We start from the raw sequence: 17,839 nt of genomic DNA, 5'->3' as shown, positions 1-17,839 counted from the left end.
TTAAACAATCATAGATGCTGTAGGCAAATTTCATTCGACTAATTGCTGAACAAAAATCATATGGAGCAGGCACTAGAGAAAAGATTATGGGGCAAGCTTCCTATTTTGCCATGTCTCCTATAATACCAATTACCAATCTTAATGAAAAAACCGAACAGTCAAAGATTTTTTTTACTAACAGAGACATTAACACATGTGATTAAAAAAGAATGATATATTGACATTTTCTTTCTTCCTCATTTTCAGAATATGCTTTTTACTAATATATATTGCATGGCCATATGATACATGATAGGCAAATTAATTATCAAGCAAATCAATATGCATCTCCAGATAAATCGATACATAGTTTTCAGAATATAGAGTTCACCAATATACAATACACGGTCAAGTGATACACTCTTAATAAATTATTCATCTAATAAACCAATACATACATCCAAGTAAATTGATATATAGCTGTTGGGATATCATGTTCACCAATACACACTACATGACTTGGTGATACATATCCCTTGACTTCCTCATACATGCTGCAAGCTTCTTTGCCGCATACCTAGTAATGATCTAATGCATGCTTCAGATAAATTAATATATAGTTTCCAAAATATAGAGTCATCAATATATAGTACACGATTAGGTGATATATACATTGTGAATTAGTCATCTAGTAACCCAATACATACCTCCAAGCAAATTGATACATAGTTTCTATAATATCGTTCACCAATACATACTATATGGCCTGATGATATACACTCATTGACTCTTGATGCATACCGCAAGCTTGTTTAATATACACCTAGCAATGATATAATACACACTTCCAAGTAAATTAATACATAGTTTCTAGAACATACTTTTTACTTGGAGATGTGTATTACTATTGCATAACTACTGGGTGTGTACCAAAAAAGCTTGTAGTATGCATCAGAAAATTGATGATTGTGTATCACTAGTCTATATAGTGTATACAGGTGAACATGATGTTCTAAAAATAGTGTATCAATTTGTTTGGAGGTATATATTGGGTTGTTGAATAACTAGTTTGCTGAGTACATATCACTTGGCCGTCTGTTATGTCCTGGGGAACTTCATGTTTTACAAATTGTGTACCAATTTATCTAAAAGTGTGTATTGACTTCCTTGATAATTAATTTGCTTGGTTTATATCATCTGTCCATATAATATGTATTGGTAAAAAGCGTGTTTTAAAAATGAGAAAGAAAGACAATGCCGTGTTTTCTTAATTGCAAGACAAATGACTCCATTAGTGAAAAAGTCTTTGACTTTTAGATTTCTTCTTTAAGGTTGATATTAAAGGAGACATGGCAAAATAGGAAGTCCGCCTCATAATTTTTTCTGTAGTGCCTGCCCCATATGATTTTGGTTCATAATTGCTTGAATAGATGGTCTACAAGGCACTACATATCATCTTACTTGTTCTACAAGAATTAGGAAAGCAAAATAGGAAACATGACTCATGAATCCTAGAGCGGCTAGAAAAATAAAAAGAAAATAGGAACACTTAAGTAGCCAACCTATAATGGATTTGGATTCCTCCTAAAACTAAAGTCAAACTCCTGATTTAATGTTTGCTAACATCTATATTCTGACAGCATCATCATAATACATTGTACTAGTGGAGTGGCAGGAAATTTGAAAATTTGGGAGGCAATGAAAGCAAAAATGAAATAGGAGGATGAAAAGTATGAGTTATAAAGTTGGTGATGCAGTACCTGGAGTAAGTAACAAAGCCTTCTTTTGTAGTGTCTGAATAACTGGTTCATAACTCTTGATACCAAAATACAACTATCAAGAACTGAGTTTCCCTGGAAAGATGATTGGTCTTGACACTAGCAATCATTTAATGGAGGAGACCCACTAATCTACATTGAGCTGACATTGAAGTTTCAAAGTAAATTTCAGTGTTGGAACCTGAAATATTCTGTTAGCTTCATTTAATTTGGGTAAAGAAGCACTTGAGAGTACCAATTGCTGGAGAAGTTCTGTAAAGCAGTGACAGAGAAAGGGTTTTCAAAAAAGCTCTGTACTCTTAGTTTATTTTGAATGCAGTATGGGAACTTATAGATAAGGTTTTAAATCTCATTGGATAACGGTGCTCCAGTTGTTCCATGGAATGAGGGACCTCGCGGTCCCGCCCTGTCCCAGTGGTGGTCCCGATTCTGTATCTGGATAGATATCCTTTCTCTCTTTCTCTCTCTCTCCCCCCTTCTTCTTTCCTTTCTTTCTTTCTTTTTCTTCTTTCCTTTTTCATTCTTTTCTTTCTTCTTTTCCTATCTTTTTTTCTTCGCTTTCCTTTTTTTCTCTCTTATCCCTTTCTTTCTTTTTTCTTTTTTTCTTCTTCTTTCTCTTTCTTTTCTTCTTTCCTTCCTTTCTTTCCTTTCTTTCCTTTCTTTTTCCTTCCTTTCTTTCTTTCATTTTTCTTCTTCCTCTTTTTTTTTTCACTTATTTCATTTTCTTGATCTTGCCTTCCTTTCTTTCCTCTTTCTTCTTCTCTCCTTGCATGGATGGGTTTCGGAATCCTGACTCCATCTCAGTCCCATTTTCTCATAAGAATGGAACGGGATGGGACGGTCGGGATGCTCTCTATCCTGTCGAGACATAAAACCTTATTTATATAGCTTCAACAAGCTTATTAATATTGGCTCACTATGATCAACTTACACCATAACTTGAGGTTGGCTTTTAGTTATCCACTTCTTATGTGGTCAGTGGTCTTAAACTCAAGGAGCAACTTAAGCATCACAAAGCAGATGTCCTGTTTGACTACACTAATGGCTGCTATTAGCCTAGTTTGTTTATATGAGAAGTAGCAGCTAGCTCTAACCAGCTTAGTATCAATTATTCAATATCATGTATCAAATGGAGAAGTTTGTTCTTGAGTATCTTCACAAAATGCTAGGCTATTTTAGTAGAAGCTGAATGTTCTCGAGTATCAAACTTTAAAACTAAATCAGTTCAGTTCAGTTGCTATTAGGAACATAATAAAAATATGATCCCTGATATTCCTCCCATCAGGTAGATTAGATTTAGGGCTATGGAATGTTATAAAGGGAGAGACAACTTTTTGGCCTTTGATGATCTATGCTAACAGTTTTGTAGCAGCAAGTATTTAAGCAGTAGTGGAATGCTAGGGTGTCCCACTATCTTGAGTGTCCAAATGCCAAAATTTGATGCGTAGTCGTTGATAGCACCAAAAATAACTCTACTCACTACGTAGGTAGGATGAGTCGAGATCGTATCCTCAGGGACCTTGGGCTAAGTTAAGTTTGCAAGGTAAAAGAAAGAAGCGTTGTTTTTGATTTAGAAAATAAATTATCGTAAAATTGAGGTAATTAAAAAAATAAAGAGCTCGGGAGTTTTGAATTAATTTGCACTAGCAGAGTTGTATCTCTTTTTTAACTAAATAGATGTGATTAATCTTAGGTAAAATACCTGTCTTTCCTCGGCACGCTCCGTACCCGTAGATTACGGTGCGTCTCCGGAAAGTACTAGATAACCAACTCTTCTTTCCTCGGCACGCCCCGTATCCGTAGATCACGACGCGTCTCTGGAAAGTAAAAGTTGTTCCTAATATTAATCTAACAAGAAAGCATAAATAAAAGCATATGATAGGGAGCAATTAAAGAACTCATGACAATTTAAATAAAAAGCATAATCTTTATTGTATATAAAGAAATACAGGAAAGTTTAGAACAATAAACCATCTCTGTGTCGTTACAAAATTTCTTCTCCACTCCCGAGACTGCTAGCCTAGCTGCTCATGAAGTAGTCCCTTTCTATTCCTCTATGCAAGGCTCTAGAAGAATTTCTGGGTTTCCCCTCCAATGAGAGTACAAAAGTCTTTTTATAGGTGTTAGGAGGGAGGAGTTTTACATGATTTTCCGATGTGGGACTAAAACAAATACAAATCTTTCAAAACATTTCTAAATATTATTTTTTTCCTTATTTTGAACTTGTCTGCAGTGTGCCCACACCCGCGTCAGCGCCCGTCCCGCATCCGCGCCCGTCCCCGTGCGTCCACGCCGCGTCTCGCACGTTCACACGCGCCTGGTTCTTGTTTTGAATTCACGCGCGCCATATTTTTCTTTTGAATTCATGCGCTCACGTGAAACCCTTTTTTATAAATTCCAAAAAGAAACAAAAGTTCATTCATAATGACATCTATATCCTTTTTGGATTCCTTGCATAGTATCTTCATTTTCTATAATACCGGATGCGTCTTTCTTTTATTTTAATTTTATTTTAAGTCCAATTTTCTTCAAACTTGAGTCTTTTTGATCTATGAATCGGACTCTTTGTATCGGCGATCACCTTTCCTGTAAAACATAGAAAGAAACATCAAATTTTTAATAAATAAGATAAATTAAATATAATTTTTTAATTTAAAATACTTAAATTAAGTGTTTATCACACCCCCCAACTTGAATTTTTGCTCGTCCTCGAGTAAAATAGATATATCAGCATTGTGTACCGACTTGATTTTGAATAAAAAGTAGGTTAGGCATCCCAAAAGATAAATGTTACTTGGTCAGACCATTAAAGAGATATTTCATTGGATTATCAATTTGACCCAATTAGTGGCTGAGTATTAACTAAAGAAATTTCAGAGCTTTTCTTTCACCAACTCTCCACTTTACTCTTTAAATCCTCTAACTTAATGGAAAAGAGGTTTATTATCTTCTTGCAATTTAGTCTCCTTAATATTATTATTATTATTATTATTATTTTTAATTTTTTTTTTTTTTTTTTTTTTTTTAACATTGCCTTCCTTTTTACGTGAACCACAACGCTTACTTAGGCGAAAGGGTCCGGTTACTCAGTAGGAGACCAATATTTTTTTTTTTTTTTTTTTTTTTTAAGGAGAATTTTTGCATACCTCGATCTTTCCTCCCAATTTTCCATGAAGCAGATTCTTTATTGAGATCAGTAAGAAGAGGGTTGTAGAATCACTCCTAAAATTTGGTCTAGTTCAAACCCTACCATTCATTGGGTTTTCTTAATAATTTATTCCTCGGTATCTCTAAAATTATCTTGACCGTTAATCATTCATTTATTAGGATGCCTAATTGACTCTTAATCAAAATAAAATTTGAATACACAAAACTAATTATTTCTGACCATACTCGAGGATTTGATTAATTTCCTTCCCCCCCAACTTAATCTACATTGTCCTCAATGGAGTAGGAAAGCAAAGAAAATAAAAGGAGAGAGTGCACCTGGGATAATTTTGCTTCGGAAGTTGAAGATAGCTTCATTGATTAATAGGCTCTTGTTCTAAATTCCTGCAGCTGCGATAAAGTAAAAAAAAATATGAAATCGTTGGGTTGCCACCCAACAAGCGCTAAGTTTTATGTCTTCAGCCAGACGTCAAGTTTATTAACAGACTCTTCCATACAGAGTGGTCCTTTATTCTTTAAAAAAAATGATGATCAGTTAAAACAAAATAGACGAAATTTGGGTTGCCTCCCAAAAAGCGCTAAGTTTTACGTCTTCAGCCAGACGTCATATGCGATAAAACCAACAAAAGATGGGTAATGGCTCATACTTGATTGTCCATGGAGGAGTGGTTTTATCATGTGGTGTATCCAACAATATGTTAACTTCTTTCATATATCCCTTAAAGTCATACACTCCAAAGTGAGCCAAGCAAGTATCTAAAGGTTCAGGTGCTAGAATTGTGGGTGTTGCATCTTCTATAATATCTTCTAGTGTATCTACTTTGAAGCAACTATCCATTGATGGTCCTTGGGAAGCACCAAACACATTCAGTCTCAGTTTCTTATTCCCAAACGATACGTCCATGACTCCTGTCCTACAATTGATGCATGCATTCGCCGTAGCTAGGAAAGGTCGTCCTAAGATAATGGAAATTTGTCTGGGGTTGCCACTTAATTCCATATCGAGAACCAGAAAATCAACTGGAAAGTAAAACTCATCTACCTTGACCAAGACATCCTCAAGCATTCTACGTGGTTTTTTAATTGATCTGTCGGCTAACTGTAATGTGACTGATGTGGGTTTCAGTTCTCCGAATCCAAAAAGTTCATACACCGAACTAGGTAAAAGATTCACACTTGCCCCTAAATCTAGAAGAGCTTTTTCAATGTGATAATCTCCTATAACACAGGAAATGATGGGGGCTCCTGGGTCTTTAAGCTTTGGAGGAGTGGCATGCTGGACGACAGAACTAGCCTGTTCAGTGAGACGTACTTTCTTTGGGATTTGTGATCTAGATTTACGTTTTTGGGTGCACAAATTCTTCAAAAATTTGGCATAAGCAGGGACCTGTTTGATTGCGTCTAGAAGGGGAAGATTAATTTGGACTTGCTTAAACAATTCCAACATCTCATCGAGTTTTCCTCCCTTCTTATCTGTAGGAATAGGGGCTTTCAAGGCATCCGGAAATGGGGCTTTAGGCAAGTAAGATAATTTCGGTGCAGTTGGTTCCTTCTCTATTTTCAGGTCCTCCTTATTCCTGGGTGATTTGGATTCGGTTAGAGGTTTAGGGTCAGTCTCATTGGTTTTACTAGTGTGTTCAATGACCTTCCCACTTCTCAGAGTCATGATTGATTTGGCATGTTCAGAAAAAGCTTCTGGAGTATTATAACTCTCAATCACAAATTGCCCTCTTGGGTTGCTCTCAGGTTGGCTAGGTAATTTTCCTTCTTCCCTCCTACTGAATGCAGTCGCTAGTTGACCTATTTGGATCTCTAGCTTGGCAATGGATTGTGTGTGGGAGTTAAGGATCTGAGTGTTGACTTCTAATCTTTCTAGTGCTTTCAGGACTTTTTCCTCAAAAGCTGAGCTGTGACCAGTAGTAGACGGTTGAGGAACATTTTGGAATTGATGGTATGGTCCATGCCTATATGTTGGATCTTGATATTGAGGTCGAGGTGTGGCAGGACCAACCACTGGTTGTGGTCTCTAGGAAAAATTTGGATGGTTTCTCCAGCCGGGGTTATAAGTATTCGAATATGGATCGTTTCCTGGTCTGCGAGCTTGTTGGACTTGAGCTTGCTGAACCTGCTCATGCACAAACTCAGGAAATTGAGGTGCGGCTGGGCATTCACTAACAAAATGGTTCGGACTTGCACACAATGCACAAACTTCTTGGATTGGATTAGGTGGAATCGGGGATTGTCCAGTGTTTAGAAGACGATCTAATTTTTGGGACAGTTCATCTACCTTTTGATGGATATCTATGGCATTTCCTACTTCATATATTCCACCTCTTTTTGAGTTTAACATGGGTTTATCTCTAATAGAGGCAGACATATGATGTAATGAATTTTCACTTAGAATTTCAAACAGTTGCCATGCCTCATCCTCACTTTTCAGCATGAATGTCCCATCGCATGATGCATCGACCATTTGTCGATATCTTTCAAAGAGCCCATCATAAAAACATTGGATTAACTGCCACTTGGGTACAGCATGGTGGGGGCATTTTCTAATAAGGTCTTTTAATCTCTCCCATGTTTCATGAAACATTTCTCCATCTAATTGGGAAAAACTAGTTATGGCTTTCCTTATTTGATTAGTTTTTCCTATGGGAAAATATTTCTTGAGAAACTCTCCTTGCAGCTGGTCCCAGGTTGATATAGTCATGGAATCCAAAGTATGTAGCCAGTATTTGGCTTTGTCCTTAAGTGAGAAAGGGAATAATTTCAACCTAAGAGCATCATCGGAGAAGTTGTGAATTTTGACAGTTGAGCATATCTCAAGAAATTCCTCAAGATGTTTATAAGGGTCTTCATTACTAAGTCCATAAAATGAAGGTAACATTTGGATGATACTTGACTTAATTTCATATTGAGTGGCCTCCACAGGGGGTACTTGAATACAAGGAGAGTAGGTATATGTGGAAGGAGTAAAGTACTCCTTCAATTGCTTGGGTGGATCATTCTCCTGATTTCGGTCCATCTTTTTATGTCTGTTGGCTCTGAAGGTTCTTTCTATTTCTGGATCAAAAGGTTGGATTTCTGATCGTAACGATCTACGGCCAAGCATACACCTTACAATTATACTGTAGAGCACACACAGAAATTTTTTTTTAAATTTTTTTTTTAATTTTTTTTTTTAATTTTTTATAATATTTTTATAATAAAGTGAGAAAAGAATGAAGAAAATCTAAAGAGAAGAACCTAAGAATCTTAAATCTATGAAAAGGGAGAAATTAATTAATGTTTAGATGTTAATTGCAATCAACTTAAACAATCATAGACTCTCTATCCTAAGGTTAACTTAGATCTAGACAGCTCCTAACTTTCAAGATTGCTTTTGAGCACTCCAAGCTCAAGACTGACTAACTGACTCGGCCAGGTAAGCGTAAGATGTGGGAGGTTCCCTGCTCGTTGCTTTCCTTAGACACCAACTAAGTTGGCCAGGTCAGTCAACGGAACCAATTGAAAACCACTTTCTTTAACCACTTGCCTTAGACACCGAGCAATTAACCAATCCGCACTCGGTTCAACTCTAGAGCTTTCTTATCCTATTGAGCTCGAAATTCCTAGGGTTGACGTCTAGTTGATTTTAAATTAAGGTCTAGGTTATGCAAATGCAAGGGAGTGATTTGTGGGCCAAGGAAGGGTGATCAAATCCCCACCTTATCTGGTTAATGGGTTATTGCCCTTAAGATCAATTATGGAGATGCAATGCAAAGAAACAAGGTGTCCAATCAGGTTAGAAATTTTTATATTTGAGGTTACGCTATTTTAGTTAAGTGTTATGAAATGTCAGTGGTTTTTTTTTTTTTTTTTTTATATAATTTTATCTTGTTGTATATTTTATTTTTATTTTTATTTTTTTTTGTTTTGCAAGAAAATAAATTTAAGTGATTAAGTCCAAAAAGCAATAAATTACTGGGCTATGAAAAGTAGCAAATTATTCTAAGCAGAAAAATTTCTAAGATTAAAAAGTAGTAAAATATTTATGCAAGATAATTATGTAATTATGCAAATAAGATTATCTAGTTAGAAAGCACTGGAAAAAAAATTAGAGCGAGAAATAGAAACTGAAAAGCATTTTTTTTTTTTTTTTTTAAATTTTAAATTTTTTTTTTTTTTTTTTTAATTCAACCGTGCCAAGATCCCCGGCAACGGCGCCAAAATTTGATGCGTAGTCGTTGATAGCACCAAAAATAACTCTATTCACTACGTAGGTAGGATGAGTCGAGATCGTATCCTCAGGGACCTTGGACTAAGTTGAAATTGCAAGGTAAAAGAAAGAAGTGTTGTTTTTGATTTAGAAAATAAATTATCGTAAAATTGAGGTAATTAAAAAATAAAGAGCTCGGGAGTTTTGAATTAATTTGCACTAGCAGAGTTGTATTTCTTTTTTAACTAAATAGATGTGATTAATCTTAGGAAAAATACCTGTCTTTCCTCGGCACGCTCCGTACCCATAGATCACGGCGCGTCTCCGGAAAGTACTAGGTAACCAACTCTTCTTTCCTCGGCACGCCCCGTATCCGTAGATCACGACGCGTCTCCGAAAAGTAAAAGTTGTTCCTAATATTAATCTAACAAGAAAGCATAAATAAAAGCATATAATAGGGAGCAAATAAAGAACTCATGACAATTTAAATAAAAAGCATAATCTTTATTGCATATAAAGAAATACAGAAAAGTTTAGAACAATAAACCATCTCTGTGTCGTTACAAAATTTTTTCTCCACTCCCGAGACTGCTAGCCTAGCTGCTCATGAAGTAGTCCCTTTCTTTTCCTCTATGCAAGGCTCTAGAAGAATTTCTGGGTTTCCCCTCCAATGAGAGTACAAAAGTCTTTTTATAGGTGTTAGGAGGGAGGAGTTTTACATGATTTTCCGATGTGGGACTAAAACAAATACAAATCTTTCAAAACATTTCTAAATATTATTTTTTTCCTTATTTTGAACTTGTCTGCAGTGTGCCCACACCCGCGTCAGCGCCCGTCCCGCATCCGCGCCCGTCCCCGCGCGTCCACGCCGCGTCTCGCACGTTCACGCGCGCCTGGTTCTTGTTTTGAATTCACGCGCGCCATATTTTTCTTTTGAATTCATGCGCTCACGTGAAACCCTTTTTTATAAATTCCAAAAAGAAACAAAAGTTCATTCATAATGACATCTATATCCTTTTTGGATTCCTTGCATAGTATCTTCATTTTCTATAATACCGGATGCGTCTTTCTTTTATTTTAATTTTATTTTAAGTCCAATTTTCTTCAAACTTGAGTCTTTTTGATCTATGAATCGGACTCTTTGTATCGGCGATCACCTTTCCTGTAAAACATAGAAAGAAACATCAAATTCTTAATAAATAAGATAAATTAAATATAATTTTTTAATTTAAAATACTTAAATTAAGTGTTTATCAGTTACCATCTCAAGTTACAAGACCAGGCACTATCCCAAATGTTGGGACATAGAATGTTTCCTTCTACAAAGAAACTGAGATGGCCCCATCCCACAAGATTGTTAATGTTGCTTAGCAGTATTAAACTCTCCGAAACCAATGGGCTATTTGATAAAGTTTGCTTATTGAACAATTTAGCCATCTTATTCGCATAATCCATATACCATAATATACTTTCTCTGATGACTTGGGGTGCATTTGGTTGCTTTAAAAATGTCTTTTTGTAACAAAAATACTTCCTTAAAAAATTAATTGGTTGACAATATTATTTGAGAAATACTTATGCAAAAAGCAGAATTCAAAAATATGCTTCTATCTAGCTTCCAGCTTTTTTATTTGTGAGATTGCTTCTTTTCTTTCAAATATGGTAAGCCCATCTATCAGAAGTAGTTTTATAATATGTGACTTTTTTAAAAAAAAAAAAAAAGGACCCAAGGGAATCTAGTTCTGAAAAATGACTTCTTAAAAAACAAAAACCACCAAATGAACCCTTAGAGAACAATGGTGGTTTGGGAGCATCTGAGGCTAGGTCAAATTCATGACAAGTTTTGTGAGCCTTAGGTTCAAATTTTCCAAATAGAACAGTTTGGACTGACTCAAAATTCTATCATTTAAAATCTATATTTCAATGCATAAATATTTAATTGATAATTTATCCATGCAAAAATTTGTAGAAAAGCAATAACTGTAGTCAGAGTATATTTTTCGAGGATATGCTTTCATCATTTTCCTTTGGAAGAAAGTAGAAACAACAAACAGGTAGTTGATGGTTTTTCAGAAGAACGCATAATGATAGTTTCCAAATCAGGGTGCACGTATGAACATTATTGACTTGTTACTGAAATAAATGGATGGTAATTTGTTATGCTCTCAACACAAGTAATGTAGAACTTTATATTTTATAATTATATAGAATGTTATGATAGATGTAAAACAAATCCTAAAGTACATGAAACAATCTATGTTGTACATCATTCAATACTAATTGATTTCATGCCCGTCAACTAAAATCTTAAATATCTAAATGTGATCAGAAGGATTCAGCACCACTTCTTATTAACATTTTTTTCAACATTCAAAAAGAAATATATGTAGATTGCGAGAGAATAAAGTACATATATTCATTAACACAAAAAAAGGAACTAGCATATAGTGATCCTCTAGTGGAAACATCAGGTATAACTTAATTAAATGGATTATCTCCAAAAGGAAACAGAAGGTGTGACCTGCATGCAGGTAAGGAATGTTCTATGATTTTCGATCTGTCATTGTAAAATCATATCAGGGTAATCTGTACAAAGTACAAACAGTATATAGATGCTCTTTTGTATGTTGTTGTTGTAGTTGATCCACCTTTAAAATCTCTTCTACAAGATCGAAAGCAAGCAGCTTCCTCAGGACTGTTTCCTGACACTTCTAGCAAATGAATTTGCAGACTCAAAATAAACCTTCAATATTAGGATTAGGTAACCTGATTTTCATTAAATCCATAGTATTTAACAGTGGTGTACACTAATGATGCCTCACAACTGTTTTGGGCCAAAGAAATAGGCCTAATTTTATATAACCTGTTGAGAATATTGAAGAAGTAGAGTTGATAACTTGATATGGATAGATCTGGATGTAGAAAGATTTGGTGTTATTGGATGTCATATATCGTATTTTTCCTATTGTAATTGTGAAAGTAATAATTATATCTCTTTTCATATATCTATTTTATGTTATAAGAGGCTCTCTATATATAATAATAAAGGTCTAGATATAGTGAACTGTCTAGATACAATGAACCATACAATAAGGTTTAGATATAATGAACCATCTAGATACAATGAATCATATAAATCATGATCTCAATCAAATATTTTGTTACCTAATTGATCTCCTAATTGATATATTTTCTAAATAGGATTATTCTCAACACTCCCCTTATGGTGGATCATGTATATCATGTATGCCCAGCTTGTTACAATGTAATTTACCCGAGGATCTCTAAGTGCTTTATGAACAAATCTTCTAGCTGATCACTTGACCAACAAATGCAGTCGCAATATCTTGTGATTGTAATTTTTCTCGAATAAAGTGGCAGTCACCTCAATATGCTTAGTCCTTTCATAAAAAATGGGGTTTGAGGCAATATACATTACTACTTGATTATCACAAAATAATTTCATAGGTTGTGATTGTGTCATGCCCAATTCTCCCAGCAGCTGCTTCAACCATATCAGGTCACACGTAGTCAGGGCCATAGCTCTATATTCAGTCCTACACTCGAACGAGCCACAACATTCTGCTTTCTATTCTTTTAAAAGATCAAGTTTCTTCCAAACAATATATAATATTTAGTCATGGATCTTCTATCAGATGATGAACCAGCCTAGTCAGTAGCACTCTGTTGATACTCCTATGGACCCAAATGTCAGACTTGCACCAGAAGAGGGGTAGGCTTTCTTAGATTTCAGGCGATATCGAAGATTGGTTGGCAAGTTGAATTATCGCATAATGACTAGACCAGATATCTCCTTTGCTGTTAGTGTTGTAAGTCAATTCCTGGATTCTCCAACTAAGGCACACTGGGATGCAATAATCCAATTATCAAATATATCAAAGGTATGCCTAGAAGAGATTTATTGTATCAGGATAGGGGTCATGCTAGGCTCAAGGAATCCAGTTTCCTCTAAAATATTTGACACATATTTCTTTGATATATATAGATACCACATTCTGATCTTGCAATCTCAATTCCAAGAAAATACTTCAGAAATCTCAAATCTTTGGTCTGAAACTGTGAGTGCAAATGAGTTTTAAATTAAGTAATACCAACATCATCTTTAGTGATAACTATATCATCAACATAGATAACTAGAATTATTCTTCATCTCTTAGAATGTCTATAGAAAACAGAGTGATCTGACTGAGATTTCACTAGTCCAAAGTCCAAAATAGCTAAACTAAAGCGACTAAACCAAGCTCGAGGAGACTGTTTTAAGCTATATAATGACTTTTTGAGCTTACGTACTTTGCTAGAGTACTCCCCCCAAGCAATAAATCCAAGAGGTTGCTCCATATAGACATCCTCCTCGAGATCTTCATGCAAAAAGACATTCTTAATGTCTAGCTGATGTAGGATCCAGTGATGAATAGTAACTAAAGAAAGGAGCAAACAGACTGAAGCAATCTTAGCTATCGGAGAGAATGTCTCACCAAAGTCTATCCCAAGAACCTGAGCATAGCCTTTGGTAATAAGCGAGCCTTCAGACGATCAATCTTTTCACTAGGTGATATCTTCACTGTGTACACCCAATGACATTCGACTGTAGTCTTACCATGTGGCAAAGACATCAGTTCCCAAGTGACATTAGCATGTGAGGCCGATATTTCTTCCATCATTGCTGCCCCTAGTCGGGATGTGCCAATACCTCTGTAGTAAGTGAGGAACAGAAATAGAATCCAAGGAAAAGAGAAGGGCTGTATAGGGAATAGATAAGTGATGATAGCTCAAAAAATTATTAATGGGATGAGTAGCAGCAGTAGCACGTCTATCTTTTCTATGTGCAATGGGTAGATCAAGTTTAGAAGGTGATGGTGATAATGGACCCGAGGTGGAAGAAGCTATAGGTACCAAAGAGTTCTCGACAAGTCTTATCGGAGTATCATGTACTCTTTCTACTGCAGTGGTTTCTACCTGAGGCACTTTTTACTTGTATTGATATGTAATGAGCTCACTCTGTCCTGCTTTCCTAACAGAAGAAGAACTTGGAGAGGGCATGGAAGCAAAAGTTCCTGGATGGGGAATAGGAGCGGATGCAATGATGGTGGATGACTCAAATGATGATGTAGTAGAGTTGGAGAAGAAAGAATTGGACTCAAAAAAGATAACGTCGGCACAAACAAAATATCGGTGAAGTTCGGAAGAGTAGCACTTATATTCTTTTGGTTCTCATGAATATTCGAGAAAAATATATTTAATAGAATGAGCAGATAACTAAGATGTACTGGGAGATCACTGATGAATGAAGCATACACATCCATAAACACATGGGATAATGAATAGAAGGTATCTCGGGGAAGTAAAATTGAAATAGAAATTTGATTCTGAAGAACACTGGAGGGCATTCGATTAATCAAATAATATGCAGCAAAAAGAGCATCATCCTAAAAATGATCAGGAACATACATATGTAAAAGTAATGTTGTGCCGTTTTAATAAGATGCTTGCTTTTTCGCTTAGCCACTCCAATTTGTTGAGGAGTGTGAGAGCACGAGGACTGATGTATTACACTGCAAGATGACATAAAAGATTAAAATTGAGTAGAGAAATATTCTCGGATATTGTCACTATGAAGAGTATGAACAAAACTCCAAACCGAGTGTTAATCTCAGCACAAAAAGAAACAAAGATAGAAAATACTTCAGAATATTTTTCATCAAATAAATCTTAGTTATTCTAGAGTAATCATTAATAAAAATAACAAAATAGTAGAATTTGACTTGAAACAATACTATAAGGACCCCAGATATCAGAGTGAACAAGAGAAAAAGGAGTGCTAGCTCATTTATTGACACGAATTGGAAACTCAGTTCTAGTATGTTTTCTAAGCTGACATGACTGACAATCTAATTCACTAATACTAGACATACTAGGGACCATCTTCTTTAGGGTAGTTAAGGATGGGTGCCCAAGATGACTATGAATTTCAATGGAGAAGCAACAATCATGCAAGCAGTAGATAACTCAGAGAAGACTGAGCAGATAAGTGGTAGAGACCTAGAGACTCATTCCCTATGCCAATCATCTTTCCATCCTCGAATCTTAAATCATAACATTATTAGAAGAAAAGATTATGATACAATTAAGTTTTTTTGTGAGTTGATTAATAGAAATTAAGTTAAAAGGAAACAAAAGAAGAAACAAAATAGAAGATAGGGGTAGGAAAGTAGTAAGTGCTATTGTTTCAATGCTCCGTAAAGGAGTAACAGACTCATTGGCTAATGTGATAGATGGTAGAGTATTAGGCTTAGTTAAACAATGAACAGATTGGGATTACCAGACATATGGTCAGAAGCACTTGAATCAAGAATCCAGGGACCAAGAGATGACTAAGGCATGCAATAGAGTGTCCTGACTAAGCGAGCGAGACAATAGGTTGAGTTGCCTATCAAGCTGTCTGGCTCTGTAAAAACAGGCATATTCTTCTGTAGATATGATACAGTGGACTGTTCAATGGGTAGATACTATTAATACTGAAAACTCTATCTGTGCTGCATTGGCGACCTTGGGAGGAAATCCATGCAATAGGTATCACAACTATACCCTCGCTTGTTGCAGAACTACATCTAGGAATATTTCTTCGACCACCTCTACGCCTCTACTACCTCGACTACCCCCACGAGTGCCAGAGGGTGCTCTAGATAAATTAACTATGTGATAAACATAGATCTATCTCTAGTAGGTACATATTCTACGACAACTGGAGTGGAGGCTACTCAAAGTAGTCGTGAAAAGACATTTGTCAGTAAAGGAACTGATTCACCACCTGGGATCTACATTCTGACTAATTCATACTCAGGTCAAATACTTTGTACTGTTTGTAGACAGATAACTAAAAACAACTTCTCTCATTGAGCCTGTTGTACTTTTAAATCTGTAGTAAAATGTATTAATTCATTAAATTCAGCGAAAAGTGCTTGCAATTGGTCCAAGTGTGTTTGTATATCTGCATCGGCCTGTCTTAGTTGAAATAGGCGGGACAAGACATCATATATCCTGATAACATCACTAGTGTAGAGCTCGTGAGCATGAGTCCACACTTCTTTACATGTCCGATAAGGATGAAACATAACCATCAAGGATGGATCAATGGCTTGCCACAAAAGACTAAGTAGTGTGCGCCAATCTTCTTCAGGTGGCTTGATTAATGTTTGAATATTAGAAATAAATTTGGAAAGATGATCTTCCTGCCCTTGACCCATAAACAGATCTCGACAGTGACACTCCAGTCGGAAAAATTTTTGCCATTCAGTTTCATGGTGGTGATTACAGTGTTGCCAGAGATTGAAAGACTTGTGATGTTGGTAACTTTAGAATCTGATATTTTTTTTAATAAATTCTTGCATATGGCGTGGTGGACAAAGAAGTAGATATGACTTCGGCGAAGGAAGGCAATGCAACGAGAAGTCTCACCTTCAATTGGTGAGTGGTGTGCAGTGCACGATGACACCTCTAACTGGTGAATGTGGGGTGGTGGTACAAAAAACTGCACTCTCAGAAATTAAATTACTCTCACGAAATGCTCTGATACCCTGTGAAAGTAATGTTTGTATCTCTTTTTATATATTTATTTTATATTACAAGAGACTCTATATATAGAGTAATAAAGATCCAGATACAATGAACTGTCTAGATACAACAAACCATACAATAAAGGTCCAGATACAAGAACCATATAAATCATGATCTCAATCAAATATTCTGTTACCTAATTAATCTCCTAATTGATATATTTCCTAAACAGGATTATTCTCAACAGTAATCAGGTCATTAGTCAAGCCCAAATCAAACCTAGCATAATGAATTGAACACGTAGATTCAATACCACTTGGGGGCATTGTCATATGGATTTGATACATTAAGTTGGCTTGATCTCGGCTTGACCAATGACCTGATACAATAGAAAAGTACTATATATGATCCTCCAAAAATGCTACATCTTTCTACAACTAGATCATTGAAGATCAGCTCCATTTCATCAATATTCTTAAGATAAGCAAGGTCCAGAAATTGAAAGATTTCTGCAGTAACCTTCTTACACCAATAATTATCTGCTTTTCAGCATATGTCCTCAACAATTATAACTCATTTTTGGCCACTTCCAAATGGATGTGTTTTCTGCAACCTATGTGCAGAAAATAGCTCTCCTTTGTTAGTCCTAGGTTACCTAGAGCTTCCTGGTTTAAGAATTAGGAAATGAAAGGTAACCTGAGCCCCCAAAATCTTGTCGGTTCACTTAGAGGATGAAGAGAGTGACGAAAAAAAGATTGGGATGGAACATGATTTTAATGGCCATGTTGCAGAGGCGTTGAAATGAAAGAAACAAGAGATCTTTTCAAGATTAGCCATTGGTGTAAAAGAAATCATCAGATAGGTCAAAAGCTATTGGAAGAGTTAGGTTTCAGTGCATTATCTAGGGTGGAGAGGGTGCTTCGTAATTAAATATATTTGTTTTGGAGTTTTGTGATTTTCTTATTTCATAATCTCATGAATCAAAGTGATAAGTCTTCCCAATTTTTTCTCAAAAAAAGGGTTATAATTCTTATCTCCAAGTGAAAATTTCTTCCCTTTTGTACATCTTTGTAGAACCAAATGAAAAGTTCTCCTGCTATTTGATAAAATTAGATATTTGTCAAGTAGTGCTTTTAATCAT

The 17,839-nt window shown here is 35.7% G+C and overlaps 1 protein-coding gene and 1 non-coding gene across 2 annotated transcripts in view; both read left to right on the top strand.

The window, feature by feature from the left end:
* The window catches only part of LOC105049590 (signal peptide peptidase-like 2), a 103,518-nt gene that overhangs the window by 991 nt on the left and 84,688 nt on the right, over positions 1-17,839 (top strand).
* LOC140851413 (small nucleolar RNA R71) lies at positions 7,458-7,563 on the top strand. The gene has a single exon (XR_012134166.1). It is a non-coding gene; the product is annotated as a small nucleolar RNA R71 (small nucleolar RNA).

The sequence above is a fragment of the Elaeis guineensis genome, chromosome 8 (assembly GCF_000442705.2).
Source record: "Elaeis guineensis isolate ETL-2024a chromosome 8, EG11, whole genome shotgun sequence".
Classification (NCBI taxonomy): Eukaryota; Viridiplantae; Streptophyta; class Magnoliopsida; order Arecales; family Arecaceae; genus Elaeis; species Elaeis guineensis.
Note: the sequence above shows the minus strand (reverse complement) of the source record. Positions and strands in the feature narration are given on the sequence as shown.